The sequence below is a fragment of the Marmota marmota genome, unplaced genomic scaffold (assembly GCF_001458135.2).
Source record: "Marmota marmota marmota unplaced genomic scaffold, marMar, whole genome shotgun sequence".
NCBI classification, from domain to species: domain Eukaryota; kingdom Metazoa; phylum Chordata; class Mammalia; order Rodentia; family Sciuridae; genus Marmota; species Marmota marmota.
In genome coordinates, this window is record NW_025999999.1 from 15,437,617 (window position 1) to 15,454,027 (window position 16,411).

General features: G+C 36.8%; 2 long non-coding RNA genes across 7 annotated transcripts in view; one reads left to right on the forward strand and one right to left on the reverse strand.

Annotated features, from left to right (window-relative positions):
• LOC125617986 overlaps window positions 1-16,411 on the reverse strand; it is a 240,588-nt gene that overhangs the window by 141,908 nt on the left and 82,269 nt on the right. The window contains exon 3 of one of the 3 annotated variants that reach the window (XR_007349186.1): window positions 14,229-16,132. The exons of the other annotated variants lie outside the window; for them this stretch is intronic. This is a non-coding gene — a long non-coding RNA (uncharacterized LOC125617986). Of the gene's footprint in view, window positions 1-14,228; window positions 16,133-16,411 lie in introns of those variants that run through there. 3 annotated transcript variants of the gene reach the window in all.
• LOC125617987 overlaps window positions 1-16,411 on the forward strand; it is a 122,414-nt gene that overhangs the window by 39,640 nt on the left and 66,363 nt on the right. The window lies entirely within an intron of this gene.

Here is a 16,411-nt window from a genome sequence, read left to right on the forward strand (position 1 = left end):
GAGAGGGATCAACTCCAGGAGAGCACATCAAGAACCATGCAGCCTGAACATTGTGCCACTCAAAGGAATAAAAGCAACCCAGTCATCTGCAGTGTGCAATAACACACACACACACACACACACACACACACACACTCCATCTGTTTTCCGGGTCTTTACTCTGACTCTGCAGTGCACGAGGTAGATTCCACAGCAGACAGCAAATGCTCTTTTGTAGGCTGATAAAACACCACATATGCTGCCTAATATAGATATAAACCTCCTCAAAGACACTTTCTTTGTCTTACAGAATATTATTAAAATAAGAGAAAAGTAGATGTGTTAGATGTTATTTCAAACGTGAGAAAAACATCACCATCTAAAACTTCTCCCTAAACATTGGAGATTTCAGGACTCAGATCAACCGGATGCAGCTAACAGTATTCTTGATCAACTGCCAAATCTAGCATCGTGCCATGTCTAGGTCACTGAAACATGATTTGTAGGGGAAAAAGAGACACTTTTCTCCCTACAAATCTGCAGAAACTGAAAAAGAAAAATGTACTAGTGTGTGGGTGTGCTTGTGTGTACATGACCCTCATGGTAGTTGCTGTTATTATCTTGTTTTTTTTCTTCACAGCACTTCCACAACTGTGATTAAATATGTTATGCAATGATCTTGTTTCCTTGTTGCCTCTACCAATGGATAGGAAACTCTGTGGGAACTGGGACCAAGCTTAACTTATTTGTTATTAGACCCTCCTGTCATTGCTAAGCTGGTTGCATAGAAAACTTACATGTTAAAATTTTTGCTCAATGAGGGACTGAGAGGGAAGGTGGAAAAATAGAAAGATACTTCAAAGCATATTGAGGATGTGATTAAAAAACTAATATATTACCATACACATTAAATAGTATGCATTTCACGAAACCATCTTCATCTATAAAAAGACAAATGGAGAGTGAGCCTATGGGGAAGAGGCCACAGATACAGATTCAGCAATCATCGATTGTGGCAAGAATTGAGCTGGGCTTGTAAGGAATTGAGACCTTATCCAGGAAAACAAGTTTGAATACACATGAAAGATGAAAGGGTTGGATAAAGAGAAGCTGAAAGATAGAGGTTTAATTTCATTTTGTTACATGTGGATTTCCAGTTTTCCCAGCACCATTTGTTGAAGAGGCTCTCTTTTCTCCGATGTACAATTTTGGCACCTTTGTTTAATATAAGATAATTGTAGTTATGTGGGTTATACTCTGTGTCCTCTATTCATTTGGTCTACAGGTCTATTTTGGTGCCAATACCATGTTGTTTTTGTTACTATTGCTCTGTAGTATAGTTTAAGGTCTGGAATAGTAATGCCACCAGTTGGCTAAGGATTGCTTTGGCTATTCTGGGTCTCTTATTTTTCCAGATGAACTTCATGATTGCTTTTTCTATTTCTGTAAGGAATGTCATTGGGATTTTGATTGGGATTGCACTGAATCTGTATAGTGTTTTTAGTAGTATGGTCATTTTGACAATATTAATTCTGCCTGTCCAAGAACAAGGTAGATCTTTCCATCTTCTAAGGTCTTCTTTAATTTCTTTCTTAACGTGTTGTAGTTTTCATTGTAGAAGTCTTCCACGTTTTTTGTTAAGTTTATTCCCAAGTATTTTTTTTGCGGATATTGTAAATGGGGTGGTTTTCCTAGTTTCTCTTTCAGTGGATTTGTCACTGATGTGCAGAAATGCTTTAATTTATGAGTGTTTATTTTATATCCAGCTACTTTGCTGAGTTCACTTATTAGTTCTAGGAGATTTCTGGTGGAATGTTTTGGGTCTTCTAGGTATAGAATCATATCGTCTGCAAATAGTAATAATTTGAGTTCTTCTTTTCCTATCCGTATCCCTTTAATTTCTTTTATCTGTCTGATTACTCTGGCTAGAATTTTAATGGCTATGTTGAATAGAGCTGGTGAAAGAGGGCATCCCTGTCTTGCTCCAGTTTTTAAAGGGAATGCTTTCAATTTTTCTCCATTTAGAATGATGTTGGCTTGGGGCTTAGCATAGATAGCTTTTACAGTGTTGAGGTATGCTCCTGTTATCCCTAGTTTTTCTATTGTTTTAAACATAAAGGAGTGCTGTATTTTATCAAATGCTTTCTCAGCATCTATTGAGATGATCATATGATTTTTTATCTTTGAGTCTATTGAGGTGATTAATTACATTTATGGATTTCCGTATGTCAAACCAAACTTGCATCCCTGGGATAAACCCTACTTGATCATGGTGCACTATTTGATATGTTTTGATATGTTTGATATGTTTTTGGATTTGATTTGCCAGAATTTTATTGAGAATTTTTACATCTATATTCATTAGAGATATTGGTCTGAAGTTTTCTTTCTTTGATGTGTCTTTGTCTGGTTTTGGAATTAGGGTGATATTGGCCTTATAGAATGTGTTTGGAAGTGCTCCCTCTTTTTCTATTTCATGAAATAGTTTGAGAGGTATTGGTGTTAATTCTTCTTTAAAGGTCTTGTGTATCCATCTGGTCCTGGGCTTTTCTTGGTTGGTAGGCTTCTGATGGTGTCCTCTATTTCCTTGTTTGAAATTGATCTGTTTAAATTGTGTATATCATCCTGATTTAGTTTGGGCGTATCATATGCCTCTAGAAATTTGTCAATGCCTTTGATATTTTCTATTTTATTGGCATACAAATTTTCAAAATAATTTCTAATTATCTTCTATATTTCTGTAGTGTCTGTTGTAATATTTTTTTTCATCATAGATGTTAGTAATTTGAGTTTTCTTTCTGCTTTTCTTTGTTAGCATGGCTAATGGTTTATCAATTTTAATTATTTTTTCAAAGAACCAACTTTTTTGTTAATTTTTTCAATTGTTTCTCTTGTCTCAATTTCATTGATTTCAACTCTGATTTTAATTATTTCCTGTCTCCTACTGCTTTGGGAGTTGATTTGCTCTTATTTTTTCTAGGGCTTTGAGATATAAATGTTAGGTCATTTATTTGTTGACTTTTTCTTCTTTGAAGGAATGAACTCCATGCAATGAACTTTCCTCTTAGAACTGTCTTCATAGTGTTCCAGAGATTTCTATATGTTGTATTAGTGTTCTCATTTACCTCTAAGAATTTTTTTAATCTCTTTAGCAACCATTGTTCGTTCAATAACATATTATGTAATCTCCAGGTGTTGAAGTAGCTTTTATTTTTTATTTTATCATTAATTTCTAATTTCATTCCATTGTGGACTGATAAAACGTAGGATAGTATCTCTACATTTTTGTATTTACTAAGATTTGCTTTATGGCATAATATATGGCCTATTTTAGAGAAAGATCCATGTGTTGCTGAGAATAAAGTGTATTCGCTCATTGATGGACAATATTCTCTATATATGTCAGTTGAGTCTGCTATTGATTGTACTATTGAGTTCTTTAGTTTCTTTGTTTAGCTTTTGGAACTAGGAATTAAACCAGAGAACTTGAGCCTAATGGAAGAAAAAGTAGCCCAAATCTCCATCATGTTGCATTAGGCCCCAACTTTCTTAATAAGACTCCTATAGCACTAGAATTAAAACCAAGAATCAAAACCAAGAATCAATAAATGGATGGATTCAAACTAAAAAGCTTCTTCTCAGCAAAAGAAACAATCATTGAGGTGAATAGAGAGCCTACAGAATGGAAGCAAATCTTTACCACAAGCACATCAGATAGAGTACTAATCTCTAGGATATATAAAGCACTCAAAAACCTTAACACCAAAAAAACAAAAACAAAAAACAAATAACCCAATAAATAAATGGGCTAAGGAACTGAATAGACACTTTTCAGAAGAGGATATATATAGTCATCAACAAACATGAAAAAATGTTCAACATCTCTAGCAATTAGAGAAATGCAAATAAAACTAACTAACATTTCTTCCCACTCCAGTCAGAATGGCAGCTACCAAGAATACTAACAACAATAACTATTGGTGAGGATGTGGGGAAAAGGCACACACATACATTGTTTGTGGGACTGCAAATTGGTGCAGCCAGTATGGAAAGCAGTATGGAGATTCCTTGGAAAATTGGGACTGGAACCACCATTTGATACAGCTATGCCACTCCTCAGTTTATACCCAAAGGACTTATACTACAGGGACACAGCCACATCAATGTTTATAGCAGCACAATTCACAATTGCTAAATAGTGGATCCAACCCAGATGCCCTTCAGTAGATAAATGGATAGGGAAACTTTGGTATATATACACAATGGAATATTACTCAGCATTAAAAGAGAATAAAATCATGGCATTTTCAGGTAAATGGATGAAGTTGGAGAATATAATGCTAAGTGAAGCAAGCCAATCCCCAAAACTCAAAGGCCGAATGTTTTCATTGATATGAGGATGCTCATAATGGCCACGTGCCGCAGTCCAACTGCAGCAAAATAACCGGGGGTGGGGTGTGACGAGCAACTTGTGTAGATTGATACAGCAGGAGTGGGAGCCGTTTATTGTAGGACAGGAGGGGTATATATACATTACACACAGCTTATCTTAATTAACATAAACTAGATACAGCAGTCAACCAATAAGGAATCTCCACACTTAATGGCTCACTGGTGTTACTTCACAAACCACTCCCTCTGGCAAAATGCCAGGCGCCATCTTGACTTGTTTACAGACCCTAACAGCCACGGGGTTAAGGGAGCATGGGAGGAATGGAGGAACTTTAGATAGGGCAAAGGGGAGGGAATGAAAGGGAGGGGAGAGGGGAGTAGAAAAGATGGTGGAAGAGTTAGACATCATTACTCTAGGTACATGGATAAAGACATGAATGGTCTGAAAATACTTTGTGTACAATCAGTGACTTGAAAAATTGTGCTCTATATGTGTAATATGAAATAAATTGCATTGTGCCATCATGTATAACAGGTTAGAATAAATAAATAATTTAATTTAAAACAAAACAAAACAAAAAAAGCAATTTTAAAAAATGTAGCCTACCTAATAGAACACTTGGACATATTCACACACACAAAAAGAGAGAAGCTGATTTTTTTAGAGATCCCGGAGCTGTTGGGAGAGGGCACCCATAAAAACAGCAGGTCAACATTGGGCCCCTTGGACACTGTCTGAAACTAAACTTTGGATCTCCTACATAAGAACCAGTTTGGGGACTTATGAAAAAGCAAAACCCTACACTCCACCTAAAATCTATTGAATGACAATTTCTAGAGCTGGATACTAGAAGGTTTGTATTCTTTAGAATCTTCCTGGTTGATTCTTTCACGCCCTAAAATTTGAGAACCACTGTCAAGTCTACAAGGATAACTTGCCATCATCTCATTGCCTGAGGAAAATAGCCCTTAAAATACTACCTCTTAACAGAGTTTGATTAGAATATAATTTTACAATGTGCTATTATTAACTTTCATCAAAAATGTACAACATTTCCTCAACCCCTCTGGTGTGTTTAAATTGGCCACTTGCTTGTTTTGACATTTCCATTTTTTTTTATAAAATGTTTCCCCTCTCTCAAATGTCTGAAGCTGGTAATGAGAACAGGGAAATGTTGGGAAGCACAAAAGTGAGGTAGTGGGGGGTAAACCACGTTGAAGAGAATCAGCCTTTATACTAACAACAGCAAGCCCTCATTGATGGTCTTTAAACAGGGGCAAGAAAGAGCCCACATTCCTTCCAGCATCAGGGAAAGCTCTTTATGGGACAAGGAACAAGAATGATTGGGAGGAGTGAAAACAGGGAGATGATAGGTCTGGGACAGGGTAAGGTGAGCCAAGATGCTGGCTTTGCATTAGCGTCTTGGTCATCAGGAGGCAGACACTCATGAAGCTTGGTACTGCCTGGACATAGTAGAGGGAGAAGCAGGAACAATGACCTCCAGGTTTTCCACTTGGGCAACTAGGTGATGGTGACATTTACCTAGACAAGAAAGCCCTGATGAAGATCGGCAGGTTGGTGTGGTGAGGAAGAGGGGAGGGGAAGTCAAATTCGTTGAATTCTGGGTATCTGGAGTTCGAAGCAGGGACAAACATTCAAGTAGACAGAAGAAAAAAGCAGACGTAGAATTCAGGGAAGAGCTTTGACTAGGATAAAAAATGGAGCTGTCAGAGTCTCCAGAAAATGAAAGATGATAAAAAACAATGGAGGAGATGTGGTTAGATGGGCGCAGTGGGAAAACTGGGAAGGGAAGTGGGTCTGGGGTAGCCGCCTGAAGAACTGCAACATTAAAAACTAAGCAGAGGGAGAGAAATGTATAAAAGGAACTGAAAGAAACACCCAGAAAGGCGAAGGAAAATGTGCTAGTTTTCCATTGCTGTGAAATGAAACACCTGAGATAAACCACTAAGAAGTAAGAGGTTTATTTTGGCCCCTGGTTTCAGAGGCTTCAGTCCATGGTCACTGGACCCTATCGTTTTGGCCTGGGTGGACTTCAAGGCCAGGAGTTCAGGGGAGGACAGAGCTGCTTGCCTCAGGGTAGCCAGGAAGTAGAGAGGCAGAGGGAGTCAGGGGTGAGGGAGAGGGAGGGAGAGAGAGGGAGGGAATAGAAGAGAGGGAGGAAAGGGGAGAGAGAGAGGGAGAGAGAGACACACAGAGAGACACAGAGAGAGAGAGAGACAGACAGTCAGTCCAGGATATCAGTAAACCCTTAAAAGGCTCACAATCAGTGACCCAACTTCCTCCAGCCAGGTCCCATTTCCTAAAGGTGGCTTCCCCTTCCAGGAGTGCCATCAACTAAAGATCAAGTCTTCAACACATGAGGCTTTAGGGGACATTTAAGATTCAGGCCAATAGATAAACTATACCATTAAGGGAGGAGAGCTCCTTTAGAAGAAGGTGTGACATGAAGTGCGGTGTGAAATGAAGTCAGGGGTGGCTGCATGTTCATATCTACAAAATATTCCCGAGCAAAGGAGAAGAGAAAGGCTTCATGTTGTCCTGGAATAAATTGCCTCGTAGAAGCAGTGCCCATCATGATAAAACACAGGACAGGATTCAATTAAAAGTTACAGAGAAGCCTTGCCTTCCCCACATGGGTTAATTCATGATGAAGGATGTATGTCCAGACAAGTGGGGGAAGCTCCATGCTGAATATGAAGTCAGAGCATTTGGGGGATGCAATCCCTTTATGACAATGACACATGCTAATATCAGTTTTAATCATTTAAGATCATTTAATCAATTTAACCAGTTTTAATCACCACTGCACTCTGGATTCTGAATTTTTCATTTCAGTGAATATTTCTTCTATTTAAGCTGCATTGCCCAGGATTCTTTCACCAATTGTTATTATTATTCCTCCTCCTCCTCCTTCTCTTTTTCTTCTTCCTTCTTTTTCTTCTTTCTTTCTTCTCCTCCTTTTTTCCTTCTCCTTCCTCTTCATCCTTCCTCATCCACTCCTTCTTCCTTTCTTCTTCCTTCTTCTTCTTCTTTTTAAAGACACCTGGTCTTGTTCAGCTAGATTGGCCTCTTAGATTTTGCATCTCTTTCAGTCTGATTAACCTCTCCCCTCCAGTGCCCTCTCTCTTCTCAGTTTACATGGTTCCAAGATAAAACATGCTGCCTTGACCTAAAACCCTTCTTGGATAATTTTTCATGGACAATCAGAGCTCTTCAACCTTCAAGTGGCAAAACATTACACAAATTAAAAACTGTCAAGTGAGAACATTCCTTAGATGTAATCTAGTTTCCTATTTCACAGTGAGCGAATATGAATCCTAAAGATGTGAGTTAACTAAACTGAAGTTTTACGGCAGTGAAAGTAGCTCAGGCAATACCAGTCCAGGACTAATTTTTTTTTTTTTTTCTGCAGTAAGTGCTCTTATTTCCTCACTACATGGTGCCAATGGTCTTTCACAAGGTGGAACTTGGTCATAATGACTGGTTCTGGTTATGGGCACACAGGACAATGAGACTCAATTCCAGGATTTCGTTTTAGCTGTTGGGAAAGCACACTCTTTCTCCCATGGTAAACCATCTTACCTCAGAAGGGCTGCATCTGTCTGAGAACAGAGCTGGCACAGCCAAAGGTAAAGGCAAAGGGCAGAAAGAAATCAGCTCTTGGTGTCATGGTAGGAGCCACTTGTCAAACCATGCCTTCAAGAGCTGTACCATTAAGGGTGTTGCCTAAATGAACTCCATTTTACATAAACCAGTATAGATTGTTTTTTGTCACTGAAAACAGAAAGGTTCTGATTAATCACCATTACTTCTTCCATAATCCCTTAGTTGTGACAGCCTGATGAACCTCAAGAAAGTGAAAGGCACTGGTTTTGAGAAGTCTGAAAACTGCAGGGAAATTGAAAGCCTCCTTTTATTTCAAGCCAATTTCTTGGACTCAGATCACTTCCTGAGAAAGCACTGGCTTGAATAGCCTTACCACTCACTCTGTTGAGTGGTAAGGTTGCTTCATTAGGAAAACTGGGTAAAAGGGCAAAAGTCCTTTTGATTCTTGAACAAGTAATCACCGGATTCTGGGACTCTTGCTGGGAATGAGTTGGTTCATCTCTCCCAGAATTCTACCATGGAGTCCTCAAAACCTTTCCACTGATTAACTCAAAAAGAATATTTTTAGACATAAGAGTTGATTGCTCAACAAGAAAAGGTTCCAAAGTTTTGGCATGGTTCTCTTCATTTTAAGTGTGGGTTTCAAACAAGAGATTCAACATTAAATATCTTCAAGAAGTAATTTGGGAGTTGGAAGTTCATAGGTCTAGAGGGTCAAACAATCTAGTTCTGACCTATCTTATTTAACTACTTTGCTGTCTTTGGGCTATATTTCATTTACCATGAAATATAGGATTTGATTTATTTGTTTCTTTGGTGATCTCATGTGTAACAACAGTGTGACAGAATCATTGAGAAAATGAATTTTGAGGTCTGTATTCTCACACTGTAATTTACTGCCTTACGTAAGGACCCTAATCCCTTGGATCATGTATTTCATAGTTCATAAATTGGGATAAACAAAAGCATTTACATTTTAGGCATGTTTTAAGGGAAAAAATAAGATTATGGGCATGAGTTTAACTCACATCATGAGTTAAATGAATTTCAGCAATGATTATCAGCAACTTATAATTTTATAAAAGTTCCCAAAGATGTAATGAAAGATATACTCTTCTAAAGCCAGGAGCCTTATTGCTTGGTGTGCTCAGGCACTTTTTAAAACCTCAGAGTCTAGGACAGGTGCACACAGGAGATGGAGGTAGGGGTGAGCTTCTTTATATTCTTTTCTCTTTTTCCCCACTTAAAGAAGTTAACATTTGGTACAGAAATATATGTGTATACGCACACACACACACACATAATACCACATGGGAATGAAAGAATAGCTTTTTCCTGAATAGGGTCATTCAATGTATGTGTTATTAGAAAGAAGGTGAATGTATTCCAATTGTCTCAACATCACTTAGCATCTGACCCTCTGGTCCATGACTTTCCCAGAGCATAGACCCTTTACAATAGCTTAGTAGGAAGTCTGTGGGGAGGCCAGCCAATTTTCCAGGACTCAAAATCTCCCTGCTGATTTTGGGTAGCATCAAGGAAAATAAATATACTTTCACACTGCCCTTGTAGGACCCTTCACAGCCCTACAGGATCTGACTAAATAAAAGAAAAGTTTAGTATCAGCAAAACATTATCTTAAAATGCAAATTTCTGTATTGGGTGATGTAAAGGTATTAGATAATGAAATTTTCCCTTTAAAATGTATTTTTTTAGAAGATAGATAGAAGAGAGTCAAAATTAAACATCTGAAAAGGCTTCCGTCTTTTTTGTAACATCATTTTTCAACATGCTTCTTGGAGAAATGTGACAGAAACAATTGCTTTAGAGAACAGTGAAATTATACTTAATACTGTATACCAATGAGAATACAACCTTCCTCTGCAGCATTTCACTTCTAATCAGTCTTAAGTAATACTGAAGAGACATTCACTGGGAGAATAATTTACTCTTCACACAAAAGAGAAAAAATTCTAGAATAATTTACTACATTTACATCTCTAACCCAAACATGAAGCAGAAGGGAAACCAATTTTTTTTATTATATGAGATGGTGAAAAATAATAATTAATTTATCAGTTTGTAGGGCATGAAAACATCCAAGGACAAACCATTACAATTTTTAAAAAAAATACAGGAAGGAAAATAAGTAGAATGCAAATACCTTGATCTCAGAGCATTTCTTTGCTACGTGTCCTAAAAAAATAAGACATTAACCTCATCCCAGTCAAATATAATGAACATAGATTTTTGCAAGGGTTGTACCCTCAATTGGAGCTGTAATCTTCCCTCCCACAGGAAATGTTCTCTATCAGACCCTCTTTCCACTGCACACTTTTTAAATTTAATTAATTCCTCCACACACAAAAGAAATAATGCTTGCAAAACATAGTTCAAAAAACGTTGAGCTTATGTAGAATCTTAGCATGGGGCTAACATTTTTGCTCAAAGTTTCTCCAGTTCATCTCAAAAGTTTATTTTTCTGAAAGTAAAAAAGTTAGCTCCCCAAGTCCCCAAGGCCCATATGAACTGGGAAGCTCATGTCCTAATTCATTAGTTCTGCAACATTTCAATATAAACCATAAACACTTTTTCTCACATTTTTCTTTATGGTTGGGGTTGTGGTAAGCATATCCCACTCTCAGGGAGTCTGCTAAGAGACAGGTTGTATTCTAGAAGTTCATGTATCAACCCTTTGTCTCACAGCTTATCTTTCCCTATAGGAACAATATTTAAACAACTTTGGCTCATTCTAAATATATTTCAGAGCTATTTAGAGGATATGTTTTTTTTTAAGTTTTAAAAAGAATCCACTTTCTGAGATCTTTTTAAGAATAAACCTATTGGGAATGTAAAATAGTGCAGCTGATTTGGAAAAATCAGTTTGAAAACTCCTCAAATGATTAAGCATGAAGATACCATACCACCCAGGATTTCCACCCCAGACATCCACTCAAGAAAAATTTTAAAAAAACTCTAAAATTTGTACATAATGTTTATAGCAGCATTATTCATTATATCCAGAGATAGAACCAATTCAAATGTCCATTGAAGGATGAATGGATAAACAAAATCTGTTATATCTGTACAAGGGGTCATAAATTGGTAATAAAAAGGAATGAAACATATGCTACAACTTGGAAGAACTTCAAAACATTACCTCACTTGAAGCCAGTTACCAAAATCCACATATAATATTATTCCACTCATATGTAAGTCTGGACTGGAGAAATTTATGAAGACAGAACTATTAGTGATTTCTTACAGCAGGGGAGAAGGTGGGAGTAGGGGATGATAGCTGAAGAATACCCAGTTTTCTTTTAGGATAACATAAATATTCTAAAATTATGATGAGGAATACACATACCTATGGGTGTAGTAAAAACCAAATATTTGTATATTCTAAATGGGTAAAGTGTGTGGTATGTAAATTATATCTCAATAAACACTCTTTTTTTAAAAAATATCTGCTTATTCTCTTAACCAAAGGACAGCCTGATCATTAGCAGATTTCACTTATGACATCCCCATTATCTTACTTAGATTTCAAAATCAAAATCTTTTAAAATTTGTTCTAATTAGTTATACATGCTATCAAAATAAAAATCTTAGTTATAGCTGCATTAACTTTGTACTATATCTAAATCTCTTGATAATTGGTGCAGGTCAGTTACAACTCAACAAAAAATGAGTTAACTTTGCAACAGTCTCCATGATCTCTTTATGTAAAGGTAGTGGTATTCTAGAGAAAACTGATTGGGTTATTATTTCTTTTCACTACAGACACTTTCTATATGGTCTGTAAAATTTCCTTTTATATACCTATATACTGTCAGCATCAGCACTGAGAGAAATCTATAAAACCTTTTTTAGAAATATCAGGGAGTGAGTACAGTGATTTGTTCTTTGATATGCTTCCAAAACACCAAGGAAATGCTAAAAAAATAAGGGAACTAGACTTTTCTAAATGAAGTTGGACCAAGAGAGTGATAACAAGACATCATTATGGTTGATTTTCAAATTAATACAGGTAGATCTATCAGAGTGAGCATGCATGAACACAGACACAGACACAGTACATACATAATGCATCCCCAAACTCACACCCATTTTAGATCTGAACTTCTGACAAACTTGGAATTGTTAAGAGAAACAATTTAATTCTGATGCTAAACTCCAGACCTGCTTATTAATCTAATGTATCATACTGTCCAGTTGAGTAAGACTGAAGGATGTCAGAATTAGTTAAGAAACAAGAGAACTGTGCTCTAGAATTCTATTTTGATGAAGATTCTTAATAGCCACAATGTAAATAGGTAGGAAATTCACAGTCAAGAAATCTTAGTCCTATACTACAGGAAATAGGATCAAGTTAAGATGAGGACTGATACCTAAGGAGATAGGAGAAATCAAATTAAAAAAAAGATCCATCTTGCTGCCCTTTCCACAGACTTGAAGGGCAAGAAGCAGAGAGGGAGGGAAGATATAGTTCTCTAATGCATAGATTTCCTGCCCCCTCACAAAATTGACCTGTTTTTAAATGTATGTGTGTAAAATTTTCATGACCTAAGCCATTTTACTTCTTGACTGATTCTAGACCATCAGAAATGTCTTAAAGAAAGCAATATGGCCAATGGGGAGCAAAGGCTCCTAAAACTATGAGCTGCTGAATGGCCTTTAAGAATTATATCTAATGGGTTACATCAGTTGAGTCCAAAGCCCAGCCTGCAAGTCCTTATGCTAAATACTCTCCATCAGTTATTTTACCACAGTCCCATGACAACTAAGATGTAGGCATTACTGTTATCTCTACTTTTCAGATTAGAAAATTGAGTGACTTGCCCAGTTGATAAATGGCAGAGCTAGAGCTTAAAGTCAGATTTGCCAGCCATTTAAGCACATTCTCTTGAAGTATCATCACTTTATACTGCTTCTGCAAATTCCCTGAGTTACATAAGTCACCCTTTCCAAACTATCAATATAATCTGTATTAAATATTATAATTAATAACATTTAACAAGTTCCTAGATACACAATATTAATTTCTAAACACTAGAAACAAACAAACAAAAAGTAAAATTTTATTCATCATGCCATCACAAGAAAGAGGAATAAATTTAATAAAATATGTGAAAGACTCTTATATTAAACATTTTTAAAATATTGAGTTAAAGATTATCTAACCAACAATAAGTGCTGGTGAGGATGCGGGGATAAAGGTACACTCATACATTGCTGGTGGGACTGCAAATTGGTGCAGCCAATTTGGAAAGCAGTGTGGAGATTCCTTGGAAAGCTGGGATTGGAACCACCATTTGACCCAGCCATTCCCCTTCTCGGACTATACCCAAAAGACCTAAGAAGAGCATGCTACAGGGACACAGCCACATCAATGTTTATAGATAGCAGCACAATTCACAATAGCTAGAATGTGGAAACAACCTAGATGCCCTTCAATAGATGAATGGATTAAAAAAATGTGGCATTTATACACAATGGAATATTACTCAGCACTAAAAAAAAACAAGATCATGGCATTTGCAGGCAAATGGATGGCATTAGAGCAGATTATGCTAAGTGAAGTTAGCCAATCCCTAAAAAACAAATGCCAAATGTCTTCTCTGATATAAGGGGGATGACTCAAAATGGGATAGGGAGGAAGAGCATGAGAAGAAAACTACCACTAAATAGGGAAGAGAGGTGGGAGGGAAAAAGAGGGAGAAGAGGAGTTGCACAGAAGATGGAAGGAGAACCTCATTGTTATACAGAATACATATATGTTGTTGTAATGAGAAAAAGAAAAAAAAGTGTGTCACATTAGATTGGATAGAGAGAAAGTGTTAGAGTCTGTAAACAAGTCAGGATGGCGCCTGGCATTTTGCCAGGGGGAGTGGTTTGTGAGGTGGCACCAGTGAGCCATTACGTGTGGAGATTTCTTATTGGTTGACTGCTGTATCTAGTTTATGTTAATTAAGATAAGCTGTGTGGAATGTATAAATACCTCTGTTGTCCTACAATAAATGGCTCCCATTCCTGCTGTATCAATCTACGCAAGTTGCTCGTCACCCCCTGGTTATTTTGCTGCAGCCGGACTGCGACAAGAAAGGATGGGAGAGGAGGGGAGGAGTAGGGAGGATAGGAAGGGTAGCAGAATAGAATAGACAATATGATTGATGTATGTACATTACATGTATGTATTATATATCAAAATGCATTCTACTGTCATGTATGACTAAAAAAATAAATAAAAATTAAAAAAAGATTATCTAACCAAATGGAGAGACATACCATGTTCATAGATTAGAAGATTTACTATGAAGTCAGTTTAAATTTATCTACTATTTATTCAATGCAATCTCAAGCAAGCCTCAGGTTGTTGCTCTTTATGCAAAGTGAATGCTGATTTTATAATTTATAGGGAGAGAAAAGGGTCAAGAAAATCACAATGAACCACAAAGATGTAAGAATTATGGTACCAGCAAATAAGTATGTAGTAAAGTGACAGTAATTAATATAGTATAGTAAAGTAATTAATATAGTAAAGCATTGGCACAAAGAGACACAGAGTTCAGAATATGAACCTAGGAACAGACCAACACATACATGCTCACTCAGTTTATGACAGAGATGAAACTTCAGTGTACTAAAAGGAAGAATGGTTTTTTTCAAATGGGTCAATTGTACACACTTGAGGAAAAATAAATCTTATCCTCATCATACATGACACAGTACACAAAAGTCAATCCCCCCAAAATTGAAAATATAAACAAAATGTTTTAAAATATCATGAATGAATGTCAAAATCTTAGGCTAGGCAAAAAGAAATTTTAACTGAACATAAATAGCATGAATGCTAAAGGAAAAATATTAATTAATAATATTAAAATTAAGAACGTCTGTTCCCTAGAAGACACCATTAAAAGTGCAAAAAGGGAGTGACTTTGGTCAGCAGCTACTAAAGCTGAACTTTGTGACCCATCAATTCTGCTTTAAGTTATCCACCTAACATGTCCACAGAAAGATGATGTGCAAGAGCATGAATGAATTTAATAAGCATAATAATAAAAGAGACATGTCAGATACAGAGAGCACATAATCTATAAGTCTGTTTATATAAACTTCCTGAACAGAAAACTTAATTCTAATAATAGAAGTTAGGATAATAAGTAGATTTTTAGTGACTGCTTGGTGCCTGAGAAGAAATCTGGGGTCTTAGTAATGTTTTCTTTGTTATCAGATGCTAGTTTCAAGTATTTCCACTTGACAAAAATTCATCAAAGTATACACTCTTATTATTCATGTCGTTTTAAATGCATTTGTTATATGTCAATAAACCGATAAAAATGTAATATATAAGTCTTACGAATAAATTCCCATTTGCCTTGGAAAGATTAAGACTTTTGAGGGACGAATGTGTCATTCAATGTTGCATTTCCATCTAGGATCTTGCACCCACTAAGTATAAGTTAGTGAGTGGATTCATTGGTTACTTGGAATGAAATGGAATAGAATGTGCTATACTCCTCTTAGTGAAGCATTAACTTTGTTAGTTTTGATTTGTTCTACTACATCTCTGAGGTCAGTGATTATTTGCCATGGTTGGGATCAAAATAGACAAGTCAGAAGACTTCTTCTCTATCTTAATGAGACACACTTGGACAATTCCCCCTTCTTTTTTTTAATGTTTATTTTTAGTTGTAGTTGGACACATCTTTATGTGGTTCTGAGGATTGAACCCAGGGTCTTGCACGTGTGAGGCGAGCGCTCTACCACTGAGCCACAACCTCAGCTCCCGAATTCCCCCTTCTTATCAGCCCATCCTTTGAAGAATCTTAATCTCACCCTCACTGACTCTCTCAGGCTGCTGCATGATCCTTTCCCTCAATAAGAAATGGGAGGGCTGGGGTTATGGCTCAGTGGTAGAGCATTTGCCTAGCATGCGTGAGGCACTGGGTTCAATAAATGAATAAAATAAAGATCTATTAACAACTAAAGAATTTTTTTTTTAAAAAAAAGAAGAAGAAATAGGAGAGAAGAAAGATAAATTGGTAGAAAACACTTAGAAATCTGAGAGATGTCCTGGTCTTTCTTTCCTCTGGCCATCCATTTTCAAAATGGGCGGGGGGTGGGGGACTTGGGAACAAACAGGAAGATACAATATTCAGAGCCATAGACCAAACTAATGGCATAACTCAGATCAAAACCCAATCCTTGAGATTGCTTTTCTGTGTTCTTCCCACTGCACTGAGATTCTGGTTGGTCTTGTTAACAGTCATTATTTGAAGTCTGTGACCTGCTGTGCTCTCCTTATTAAAATCCCACTTCTTAGCCTGCAACCCTGCAATCATCTTTAGAGTGAAAATCATGCTTGGCCTGACCCACACTAGGCTTTTCCTGGTCACCTGCTAGATA